At 38.3% G+C, this 13,334-nt stretch overlaps 1 non-coding gene across 1 annotated transcript; it reads left to right on the top strand.

Moving 5' to 3' along the window:
* The first annotated feature begins 8,892 nt into the window (after positions 1-8,892).
* Positions 8,893-8,998, top strand: LOC128282232 (small nucleolar RNA R71). Its single transcript, XR_008272438.1, has one exon. It is a non-coding gene; the product is annotated as a small nucleolar RNA R71 (small nucleolar RNA).
* Positions 8,999-13,334: the final 4,336 nt, after the last annotated feature.

Below are 13,334 nucleotides of genomic sequence, written 5' to 3' on the forward strand. Positions count from 1 at the left end.
CCTGGACTGCCTCCGGCTAGGGAAGTCGAATTTGGTATCGCGTTAGTCCCTGGTACTGCGCCTATATCGATTGCCCCGTATAGGATGGCACCGTTGGAATTAAAAGAGTTGAAGGATCAGCTACAAGAGTTAACGGATAAGGGTTTTGCGAGACCGAGCTATCCTCTGTGGGGTGCTCTAGTATCTTTTGTGAAAAAGAAAGACAGGTCGATGAGGTTGTGTATAGACTACAGATAGCTCAATAAGGTGACGGTGAAGAACAAGTATCCCTTGCCAAGGATCGATGATTTGTTTGATCAATCAAAGGGAGCCATGGTGTTTTCTAAGATAGACTTAAGATCCAGTTATTACCAGCTAAGAGTTAAGGAGCAAGTTATGCCGAAAACCACGTTTCGGATGAGATATGGGCATTTTGAGTTCCTCGTCATGTCCTTTGGCTTAAAAAATGCTCCCCTCGTGTTTATGGACTTAATGAACCATATTTTCTAGTGATACTTGGATAAATTTGTTGTGGTTTTTATTGATGATATATTAATCTATTCTCAGTCTATCCCAACCGTGTGGAGGACACGGCCTAGTGCACGAGCTTGTACCATGGCCGTGTGCCCTTAAGGAGTTGCTGATGCCAGAAATAGAATGTCAAGTTTTTTGCACACGGGCTAAAACACTGGTGTGTCCTGGCCGTGTGTGGGACACGAGTCATGGACACGGGCGTGTGTCAAGCCGTGTGAAAGCCCCTGTAGGTTCGAATCAAAAAATAAATTCGCATGAGCTAGGGACACTAGTGTGTCCTGATATGCTCAGGCCGTGTGAGTCATATGGACCTTCAACATGGCCATGTTAATTAGGTACACGGGCATGTCGACCTTCCGCACGGGCGTGTGCCCCTGTCTGCTTGAAATTCTACAAAGATTGCTAGAGTGCATAAATTAGCCCCGAATCAATTCCAAAGTGTGTTTGGGGCCTCGTAGGCCCATGGTAGGGACATTAAGGTATTGTGAAAAGTTTTAAATTGGAGCGAAATTTCATAACTAGGAAATGTATGTTTGTATGTGTTTACGTCTGATAACACCTAGTATCCTGTTCCGGAGTCGAACTTGGGCAAGGGATGTTACAGATATAATACATGAAAAAGATTATCACAAAAAAGTTATGTCGAATCAAGATTTCTTGTAACTTGGGTAGCAATGATGTATTTCTAGATGCCACTTATTGCTTATAATATTATAAGCATTCTAGTATTACTACAACGTTGCAATAGTCTACAGGGTCACACCCTATAATTGAAGTGAACAGAATTCAAATACATTTGGTATTTTATTTAGTTGTCACATGAAGTCAATTAATTATTGAATTAATTGAATTTGACAGTTAAATATTGAACACATTATACTATTGATACGTGATATTCGTGATAGGTTTTAAATATTTATAATGAATCGTTCTTGAAACTAACTATTATCACGATGAAGGCAAGTGTACCTATCGAACAGTAGTATAGCTTTAGCAAGACCGGATTATCGAACCCAAAGGAACTAAAAGTACTAGTATTAACTTTCTTTTTATTATCCAGCCTAAAAAATAAAAAGGTTTTGTTTATCTAACTAATTAACTAAACTAAGAGATCACAAAAAATAGAATTGGGGAATTACTTTTGGAAAAATGATTGAATTAAGACAATACCTAAGGAAAAATCCACCTAGACTTCACTTGTTATTTAACTCTGAATCGGAGATTTATTCATTTGACTTGATCCGTAGAAATCCCTAAGTTATATTATTATCCCTCTCGAGACTAACAACGTCTAACCCCAAGTTGAATAATTGAAATCTCTTTCTAATTAACTCCCTAGGGTTGCATTAACTCGATCTATGGATCCCCTTATTAGGTTTCACCCTAATCCGGAAAAATCTTGTCACCCTATCTCTAGGCGCCCAATCAATTTCGCTTAATTATGAAAAATGTACTCTTAGACAGGGTCTATTCCTCCTCTGAATAAGAGATTAACTTGAATCAATATCCTGGAATATCAAAACAAGAATTAAGAACACATAATTAAGAACAAGCCAAATATTTATCATACAATTCAGATAATAATAACAAGATCTATCCTAGGTTTCATTACCTTTAGGTATTTAGGGGTTTTAGTTCATAACTAAAAAGGTAAACATCTCAAAAGAATAATGAATACAAAACATAAACAAAAACCCAAAACTCCTGAAGGGAAATTGAGGGGAGATCTTCAGTCTTGATGATGAATCCAACTTCTAAGAGGGATCAATCGGCTTTCCTTAAGCAGTTCCCTGCTTCCTTCTCTATGGTCCCTTTTCCTCCTCCTCTAGGGTGTATTTATAGGCTTTAGAATGCCTAAGAACCCTCAAATTGGCCTTTTCCGAATTGGACTAAACTTGGGCTCGGCAGGGACACACCCGTGTGACACACCCATGTGCGATTACTTCAGGCCGTGGTCAAGCCTGTTAAATAGGCACGGACGGTTGGTCTACCCGTGTGAGTCATACTTCGATTCTGTCAAATTGACACGGCCGTGTAGTCTGCCCGTGTGAGGAAGTCCAGGCCGTGTTGATTTTGTACATTGGCCCATTTTCTCTATTTTTGGCCCGTTTCTCTTTCCTTTCATTCTCCTATGCTCACCTAAGTATAAAACATGAAATTAAGGCATTAGGAGCATTGAATTCACCAATTTTAAGGAAAAATCATCCATAAAATGTGCTAAGCATGGGATAGAAATATGTACGAATTACGATTTACCAAATACCCCCACACTTAAGCATTTGCTTGTCCTCAAGCAAAATCCTCAACTCAGAATCAAAATAAATTCTTCTCAACTTATAATTTCTATCGATAATATCTCAAAATATTCCATAGGTAATCATACATTGAAAATTCAACTTAAAGAATATCAAAGTTTCAAACATTCCAAGTTGAGCATTTTATTATGACAACATATGTGTCTCCCCTCATCTAAGTAATTACCTTTGATTCAAAATATCACAGAGTTTCATATCCTCACTAAAGATTCACTCAAATCACTCGAGGTGTTTAAGGACAATAAATGAAGCACTCAATAGTCAATAATGAAAAGTCATTACCATAGGCTTGCATGAAAATCAAATCTCCACCACTAAAATTGAGATGAAACATCAATCAAAAGGTCTTTAGAGGGTTGTAATGTGACTTTAGTTAGAGGGTGTGGTCACAAATTGAAAGAAAGGGTTAGAATCAATATTGAATTGAAAAATTCCCTAACTAGAAAAATGACTAGTCATCAATTGCATACAACAGAGCTTTTTCTCAGAATATGGAATTTCACTTCTTTAGCTCAGAAGATCGCTACTACTAATATGTATACATGTATTTTTTTTAAGAATAAGTCAAATAGCAAAATAGAATAAAACATAGCTAAACAACTATTCCAACTCAAATCTTGACAAAAATAGGGATCAAATTAATTTAGGGGATTTCAACAATAATTAGTTATGGGCTAATATTGAGGGTAAATTAATGAATGAGTTGTTAGGTTCAAGGGGGTTCACTAAGGGTTAATTGTGAATGTAGGCTTTTATGGAGTGAGTGTGTTAAACCTAAGTGCCTTTATCATTTTGACATATCAAATCAAATGGTGTGGTCTTGACATGCATAATCAAGCAAGTTCTAGAATAACAATTCAATACTGACACACTCATAAGGAAAGTGAGCATGAAAGAAATAATAGATGCTCTAAAGGCTCAAGATCTCACAAAAATTATGGCTTTTTGATATTTAAACTTGTGAATTCCAACTCAAGGTAATACCTAAACTTGGGGAAATAACCTAAAAGTTTTTTTTTTTAATTCTTCAAAAATCAACTTATCATGCTTGATTCCTTAATGTCTTAAAGTTTAAACAATCAAAGCATAAATGCCTATGTTTTAATTCAAGATATATCAATAAAAGTCATAAATTAATCAAAATTTATCCTAAACATGATATGAGAGCTTTTCAAGAGAACAAGGCAATCATTTAGGGATTTTTTTTATAGTGAAATAAATACCCCCCCACACACTTAAGATGTACATTGCCCTCAATGTACAAAGATAGATATATAGAAAAGAATATAAATATAAGATAGGGAGAGAAGTCAAACTTCCTGAGTGATGAATGAATTTCCTTGAACTAGAGTTTTGGAGAATAATTGGCGTGAGGGTGGAGGAGGATACTCCGGTGGTGGTAAAGGTTCATTAGTCCATAAGTCCTGTGCCAAAAGAATATTATATATGGTGGTATCTATGGTCGTGGTCGAGCAAGACATAGCAATGTGGAGAACCTTTCCCGGTGGAGTTTTTAGTTCCTATGCGATGATGAGCTTAGCAGCTCTTCATAACTGTGACAGAATTAGGAATTTTTTAGGAAATATAAGGAAGCATAATTACTCGATATGAAATAGCCGAAAGTAAAAATTGTTAAATAGAAATTATAAAAACTAATAAAAACAAGCTTAAAGAAAAATAAAAGTAGTTTTAAAATAAAAGTCAAAACATAAAAATAAATAATAATAAAAATTTAAACATCTTCATCGCTAGATGGTTCGCGAGGTGGGCGTGGCGATGAGATGTGGAAGTGCTGACAAATCTGCTGTAAAGTAGCATCAATGTTATCGAAGCGCTGAAAACACTATTGCTCGAATCAGGTAAGGCGCTCAGAGATGTCAGCGTATGAAGCTGCCGCATGAACTGGACGAGAAGGAGGTGGTGGTTGAAACGGTAGGTCCTCGTGATGTGGAGGGACATCATCAGTAATGTCCTCGGGGGCCTCCTTCTCGGTGGATTGGGCAAGACGGTACTGAGAAGGGAAGATGCCACGTCACTTCTCGATCATCCTCATACTTAGCATGCTTGAGATGCCCTGTGGGGACATCTGGCCCATGAGAGTGAGGGAGGATGATTGGGCTGCTGTGTTGTAGAGCCCGAAGTGCCGAGCCAACCGCGTCACATAGGGCCCAATGGAGATGACCCCCTTCCTATGCCACTCCATCTGATGTTGAATGGCGAGGGCAACGAAATAAGCAAGGTCTATGACGTGCCCGTGCGACATACACCCTAGAAAGTAGGCGTCGTGAGTGTTGGCGGCGTCAGTGCTCTCTCGCCTTCCTATTAACGTGTGAGCCAAAATGGCATGTAAGTACCTCAGAGATGGAGGGAAAGGCGATGCCTTGGAGCTGCTAGGATTGTAGGAGGCAGCGCCGGGGGTGAGGGCGTTCCAACACTGTGAAGGAGACTGATGGATGTGGCGATTGAGAGCGTGGAGCTTATTCTCCTTCATAAACTCCTTAGTGTAAAGGCCCAGTGCGGTTTCGAACTCTGGGACATTCAACTGGAGGACTAGACCACCGAGGCGAAATTAGATTATTCTTGGGTCATCAAAATGGGCAATCATGGTCTGAAGATGGAATGTTGAGCAGAGTTCCATAATGAGTTCGAGATATGTCGGCTCGATAATCTCAAAGAAAAATCCCCAAGGATCGGTGGTAAGGAGGGCCCGAATTGCATCCGCGAGTTGGACTTGTTCTAGCGCGGCCCACTTCCAAGGGTCGGGCCCGTAGAATCTGGAAAAGTTCTTCTTGGCGCCCAAATGGGGAACTGTAGGAAAGAGTGACAAATTTTCGCGATAGGACCCAAAGAAGATGACGCTCCCTTTTTTTTCTTCGAAGTAGGGACGGCGGCTTTCCTTCCTCGTGAAGATGACATGGTATACCTACGAGCAAAACCATTATTCATTTTGATGATTGGATAAGGTAAAATGTAAAAAAATTCAATAAGGAAAAGGTCATAAATAATTTCAGGCACAACTACTAACTCTAACAAACCTAACCAAAACAATAAATTTTATGGCATAATGTCGTGGTATTAGTATGAAAGTCAAAATGGCAAAGAACTTGATGGAAATGTAAAAAGCATGAATGTATCACAATGCATGGATTATAATGGCAAAGAATAATAAGCAAGTGAATATTGACTTAGAATACGTAAATGGGGCTTGAGAAATCATGAAGTAATAAAGAAAAATGCCGCATGAAATAAATGGTAGCTAATCTAACAATAGGATTTGAATGATTGCAAAATGGAAATAGTATGGGATAAATGAAGATTAACATGGTAATTAGAATTAGAACTAAGTAAAATAAAAGAGAAAAGAGTAAACAAATGCTAAAAAGATGAGAATGGGCGTCAGAAATAGAGTTGGAGGAAGCGCACGGGCGTAACAGGGAGGCCGTGTGGCTTGCAGCGGCTAGGGTTAGGGATTTTGGGTGAAGAAGATGATGAATAGTGAAGGGTATTTATAGATTTGGGGACACACAGCTAGGGGACACGCCTGTGTTCCCCAATTTTTTCTCGTGTGATTCGTGAATTTTGAATTTGGGCGCGTCTGACATTTGGCCCACGCCCGTGTTCTTTGGGTGTGTAGGTGCACACGGCCATGTCGCACGGCCATGTCTATCTTTGTTCACTTCTCCCACACCCGTGTATGTAGGCCCACACCTGTGTTAATCTGACAGGTTCGCCCACGGTTGCTCGGCATGGGTGTGTCGCACGCCAGTGTTAATTTGACAGGTTCGGCCACAGTTTCTAGGCACTGGCGTCTTGGACGCCCGTGTTGTTTGGGCAGGTTCGCCCACAGCCATGTCGCACGACTGTGATGATTTGTCGTAGCCCGTTCTGGGGAAAATCTTTGCCCTATTTCCACACTATCCTAAGCACGCCCGTGTGTTTGGCCGTGTCTATGTGGTAAACTTGTATTCAATAGCTCCGTTAATAAGTTAGGTGTTAAACACTAAAGTTTAAAGAAGTTAATACAGTTAGTGCTCGGGTTGCCTTCTAAGAAGCACTTATTTATAGTCTAAGCTTGACTTACCTCTCCATTGAATGGTCAAGGTGGTTAGAGGAGTTTATACTCCTTATTCCTGTTATGAATCTCATCAAAATAAGGTTTTAGGCGGGTATTGTTTACCTTAAAAGTGCCAAACTTGGGATGACTTACCTCGACTGTACCGAATGGGAAAATGCTAAGTACCGTAAGAGGAATTTCTTCATTTGATTGGGCAGTGACAATTTGAGGATCTGCGGCATCTAATAAAACTTTATCTCCAACCTTAAGTTGATTTGGAAAGGTATTGAGCTTGTTCTGGCGTAGTTTTGGTTTATCGTGTGTTCTCGGTTTATGTGTCTTCCATTCATCTAGCTCCTCGATTTGTAGCCTTCGTTCTTTATGAATAGGTCCTCTACTATTGCTTGAAAATGGCTCATGTACTTCCTTCAAGTTTATTTCCTGCAAAGTAGGTTGCACCATATTGTCAGTTTTAGTAGAATGGTTTAGACAATCACCTTCAATTTTCGATGTGTTACCTGAATTGCGAGCTTGAAGGGTGATTGTTTCATCTCCCACACGAAGTGTGAGCTCACCTGTGCCAACATCAATAATCGTTCTAGCAGTTGCTAAAAAGGGCCTTCCTAAAATCAAAGGAGTATTGCTATCCTCCTCTATGTCTTGAACAACGAAGTAACGGGAAATATAAATTTATCGATTTTAACTAGCACATCTTCAATAATACCTCTAGGAAATCTTATAGTTTTATCTGCTAATTGAATGCTCATCCTAGTCTATTTGGGTTTCCCAAGACCTAGTTGTTTAAACATTTTGTAAGGCATGACTTTAATACTAGCCCCTAAATCAGCTAATGCATTATTAACATCTAAACTACCAATTAAGCAAGGAATTGTAAAACTCCCTGGATCTTTCAATTTGTTGGGTAGTTTATTCTGTAGAATAGCTGAGCAAACTATATTTAGCTTCACATGGGAAGCCTCATCCAACTTCCACTTATTTGCTAAAAGCTCCTTTAAAAATTTCATTGCGTTTGGCATCTGCGATAGAGCTTCAATAAACGGTGAGTTAATATGTAATTTTTTTAAGAGTTTAAGGAATTTACCAAATTGTTCGTCTGAGCGGTCTTTCCTTGTCGCATTAGGGTATGGCACACGAGGTTTATATTCTGTACTTACCGACTTTAGGTTATTTTGGCCGACCTCATTCTTACCTTTGCTTACCACCGTTTCTGGCCTTGGTTTTGCAACTAACCCTTCCTCATCTTGAATGGCAATTGCGTTGAGTTGCTCCCTTGGGTTAGATTCAGTTTTGTTTGGCAGGCTACCTTGTGGTCATTGGGAAATTAACTTAGCGAGCTGCCCAATCTGAGTTTCGAGCCCCTGGATTGATGCTTGTTGATTTTTAAGTGCTGTATTAGCATTCTGAAAACGAGTTTCTAACACCGAGATGAATTTGGTTAGCATCTCCTCAAGGTTCCGCTTCTTTTCTTGGTGGTAAAGTGGTTTTTGAAAACTCGGAGGATGTTGTGGCCTTTGATTTCCTTGACCGCCCCACGAGAAATTGGGATGGTTCCTCCAACCTGCATTATAAGAGTTACTATATGGGTTATTTTGGGATCTAGAGTTATTGTTACTCATATATTGGACTTGTTCCTCCTCGATGCTAGGGTTGAAGGGTTGATATTCTGTGCATGCTCCTCCTCCATTCAAATCGCACCTCATCACTGGATGTACCAGAGGAGAACCACACAATCCGTCAATCTTTTTATTTAAGAGTTCTACTTGGTTAGATAGCATAGTAACCGCGTTGAGGTTGAAAACATCGGCTGCTTTCGTCAGCTTTGTTCTCATAACTTACCATTGATAGTTATTCAATGACATCTCCTCAATAAATTCGTAAGCCATCTCAGGTGTCTTATTATTGATAGTTCCTCCAGCGGCTGCATCAATCATCTGCCGAGTCGAAGGATTCAGGCCATTATGGAACGTTTGAACCTGTAGCCAAAGCGGTAACCCATGGTGAGGGCACCTTCTTAAAAGGTCCTTGTATCTCTCCCATGCATCGTAAAGTGTTCCTAAATCCATCTGCACAAAAGAAGAGATATCATTATGTAATTTGGTTGTTTTAGCCGGTGGAAAATATCTTAATAAAAAATTTTCAGTCATTTGTTCCCAAGTAGTGATTGACCCTCGTGGTAACGAGTTCAACCATTGTTTAGCCTTATTCCTTAACGAAAAGGGAAACAACCAAAGGCGAATGGCATCATCAGAAACGCCATTAACTTTAAAAGTATCTCAAAATTCTAGGAAATTTGCCAAGTGAGCGTTGGGATCCTCGTCCTGCAAACCATCAAACTGAAAAAACTGTTGTATCATTTGAATTGTGTTAGGTTTCAGTTCAAAATTATTTGCAACAATAGCAGGCCTAACTATACTTGACTCAGTTCCTGTTAAATTAGGTTTAGCATAATCATACATAGTGCGCGGAGTAGGATTTTGATTAACAGCAATTGTAGGAGGTAGCGGATTTTCTTGGTTTTTAGCCATCTCCTTGGTTGTGGTTTGAATATCGTTTTCTTTCTCGTTCTCTGTGCATCTTAAGCTTTGCCTTATTTCTCTTTGGTTTTTACGAACTGTGCGATCGATCTCACTGTTAAAAAGTAATGGTCTTAACGGGTTTCTTCTAGTCATAAACTATAAGAACCTGCCAAAAAAAGAGAAAAAGAAGAATTAGTAATAAAAATTAGAATAAAACTTAAATTGTAGAAAAATTAAATGGCTAAAGTAATAAAAATCGAGTGTTCCTAATATCTTAGTTCCCCGGCAACGGTGCCAAAAACTTGATACGTGATATTCGTGACAGGTTTTAAATATTTATAATGAATCGTTCTTGAAACTAACTATTATCACGATGAAGGCAAGTGTACCTATCGAACAGTAGTATAACTTTAGCAAGACTGGATTATCGAACCCAAAGGAAGTAAAACTACTAGTATTAACTTTCTTTTTATTATCCAGTCTAAAAAATAAAAGGATTTTATTTATCTAACTAATTAACTAAGCTAAGAAATCAAAGAAAATAGAATTGGGGAATTACTTTTGGAAAAACGATTGAATTAAGACAATACCTAAGGAAAAATCCACCTAGACTTCACTTGTTATTTGACTTTGAATCGGACGATTTATTCATTTGACTTGATCCGTAGAAATCCCTAAGTTATATTATTATCCCTCTCGAGACTAACAATGTCTAACCCTAGGTTGAATAATTGAAATCTCTTTCTAATTAACTCCCGAGGGTTGCATTAACTCGATATATGGATCCCCTTATTAGGTTTCACCCTAATTCGGCAAAATCTTGTTACCCTATCTCTAGGCGCGCAATCAACTCCACTTAATTATGACAAATGTACTCTTAGACAGGGTCTATTCCTCCTCTGGATAAGAGCTTAACTTGAATCAATATCATAGAATATCAAAACAAGAATTAAGAGCACATAATTAAGAACAAGTCAAATATTTATCATACAATTCAGATAATAATAACAAGATCTGTCTTAGGTTTCATTCCCCTTAGGTATTTAGGGGTTTTAGTTCATAACTAAAAAGCTAAACATCTCAGAAGAATAATGAATACAAAACATAAACAAAAACCTAAAACTCCTGAAAGGAAATTGAGGGGAGATCTTCAATCTTGATGATGAATCCGGCTTCTGAGATGGATCAATCGGCTTTCCTTGAGCAGTTCTCTGCTTCCTTCTCTATGCCCCCTTTTTCCTCCTCCTCTAGGGTGTATTTATAGGCTTTAGAATGCCTAAGAACCCTCAAAATTGGCTTTTTCTGAATTGGACTAAACTTGGGATCGACAGGGACACGCCCGTGTGCGATTGCTTCAGGCCGTGGTCAAGCCTGTTAAATACGCACGGGCGTGTGGTCTACCCATGTGAGTCGTGCTTTGATTCTGCCAAATTGACACGACCGTGTGGTCTGCCAGTGTGAGGAAGTCCAGGCCGTGTTGATTTCGTATGTTGGCCCATTTTCTCTGTTTTTAGCCCGTTTCTCGTTCCTTTCACTCTCCTATGCTCACCTAAGTATAAAACATGAAATTAAGGCGTTAGGAGCATCGAATTCACCAAATTTAAGGAAAAATCATCCATAAAATGTGCTAAGCATGGGATAGAAATATGTACGAATTACGGTTTATCACGTATAATCTTGTTGTACATAAATAGAGAAATAAAAAATTAATATATGAATTTGATTCATACAAAATATTAATTTAATATAATTTACTAAAATTATTAATATAAACAATTATAATAATTTTGGTCAAAATATAAAGGACATGGAAATTGATATCCTTTTGGAAAGAAAATATTTTTTTTTATTTTGACTTTCCATTTGTATCTCTAAAAATAAGGGAGTAATGTCGTTTTTGTCTTAATATTTGATATCAAAGAAAAAAATAAAAGCAATACGAATCCTTTATGTGTTAGGGTTACCAAAAAACACAAATAAAAAGGTCTGGCAGCCATTCTTGGAAATTCTCTCTAAAAAGTTCAAGAGAACTTTGTTGTTCGTTCTTTGGTTGGGTGGATTACGTAGAGGCCAAGGCGTTATTGCTACAGCTTGGAATCGACATCTCCAAAAGGGATCCTATCAACAATGCTTTTCATCACTCATTTAGTTTTGAAAAGGTATATTTTCAACCCTTGTTTTAACTCGATTCGTTCCTCATCCATGGATCCATGGTTGATGATCGCCGTAATATTTTTCCGCTGCACCATAGGGTGTACCAGTGATCCAACAATTAATTGAATTCAATGTGGTTTATTGAATTTCAAATTAGGGATCTAAATTGCAATTACTCCTAAATTGGCTCCATTTTACCTCTCGGCCTCAACTTTACCAAACTAGATAAATTAGTCTGGTTTATCTATTAACCTCACCGACTAACCCAAAATGGGAACACTTATCTTGATTTTCCCTTAGGAGCGTCAATCCTAAGCTTTTAAGCCTATTCGGTTTAGTCTAGTTTTTCAATTTAGTTCCCGAAACCAAAAATCACTTACCCAACATTTCTATCAACCAACTCCCTTAAGGTTTAGTTACTCATGATAAAAATTAAGCTAACAAACATACAAGAAGAAAACATGACTACCATTAACATCAAACTTAACAAGAAAATAGAAGTTGAGATTTTTTAACTTGGAAAACTTAAAGGAAAAGTAAATATGAGCATTCAGCAGCAAAATGATAAACAAGAATATAAGACCCCTCACCCGTGTTCAACATCGGAATAGGGTTAGAAAGCATTATCGAACTTATAAAACATTTAAACATTCAATTCACATATAATTTCACATTTCATGCAAACATTATTCAAACTTAAGCATAATGTCCTTATAACGAGCCTACAAGGCCCTAAACATGTTTTGGGAGTGGTTCGGGACTAAACCAATAACTTAAGAAACTTTCACGAAACCTTAAATTTTTTTCTCAAAACAGGGGACACAGGCTCGTGTGGCCCGGTGTCACAGGTTGTATGGACATTCGAAATGGGAACACATAGCCGTGTCTTAGCCCATGTCCGACCCCCTCGTAACACTCTAACTTGGGTCACACGGCCAACACACATGCCCGTATGGCTAGCCCGTGTGCCCTAAAAAAGGCCATACACACCGGTGTGCCAGGCCGTGCCAAACCTATAGTGTATATTGACTTATGCCACATGGCCATGTTACACACCCGTGTGTGAGGCCATGTGGAGCATACTGACTTGGTTTTTAAGTCATCACCAGGGGACACACGGCCGTGTAACCTGACTGTATGTCACACACGGCTGAGACACACGCCTGTGTCTCTGCCCATGTGGACAAAAATAGGTTATTTACCAAGCCATCTTGCCACCCCAATTTGCACACACCTACACAATTCAAATGGTACTCATTCATAGCATAAGTGTGCATCCAAATTCAACCACAATAAAGGCTAAAACATACCATTTCAATACCAACAACTAACATTCTTATAATTTCATGTTTTACTCATTCAAATCATACCAACTTTACATATTCAAATCATCTAATTAAACCTTTCCAAACATGCATCATCATGCACTAATTCACAAGCACATAGCTTCTCAATTATCAACCATTTGACATTCAAATTACCTATTATCAATAAGCATCATTAATCCAACCTCAATCACATAACATAAACCATATGCACACATATATACACATCAAAATCACCAATATAAGCTAACTCACATGCCTATATATACAATCCAAATCATATACATTTACAATTCATTTCAAATGACCAAAATCATTATCCTCTCATAACCAAAGTGACAAAGTCCCTATACATGCCATATAACCAAAAACTTAATTTCAAAAGTACCAATTAATAGTTGGATAGTGTGAAGCGATCTCCGACGGTCCCCAAATA

Source organism: Gossypium arboreum, chromosome 1 (genome assembly GCF_025698485.1).
Source record: "Gossypium arboreum isolate Shixiya-1 chromosome 1, ASM2569848v2, whole genome shotgun sequence".
Classification (NCBI taxonomy): domain Eukaryota; kingdom Viridiplantae; phylum Streptophyta; class Magnoliopsida; order Malvales; family Malvaceae; genus Gossypium; species Gossypium arboreum.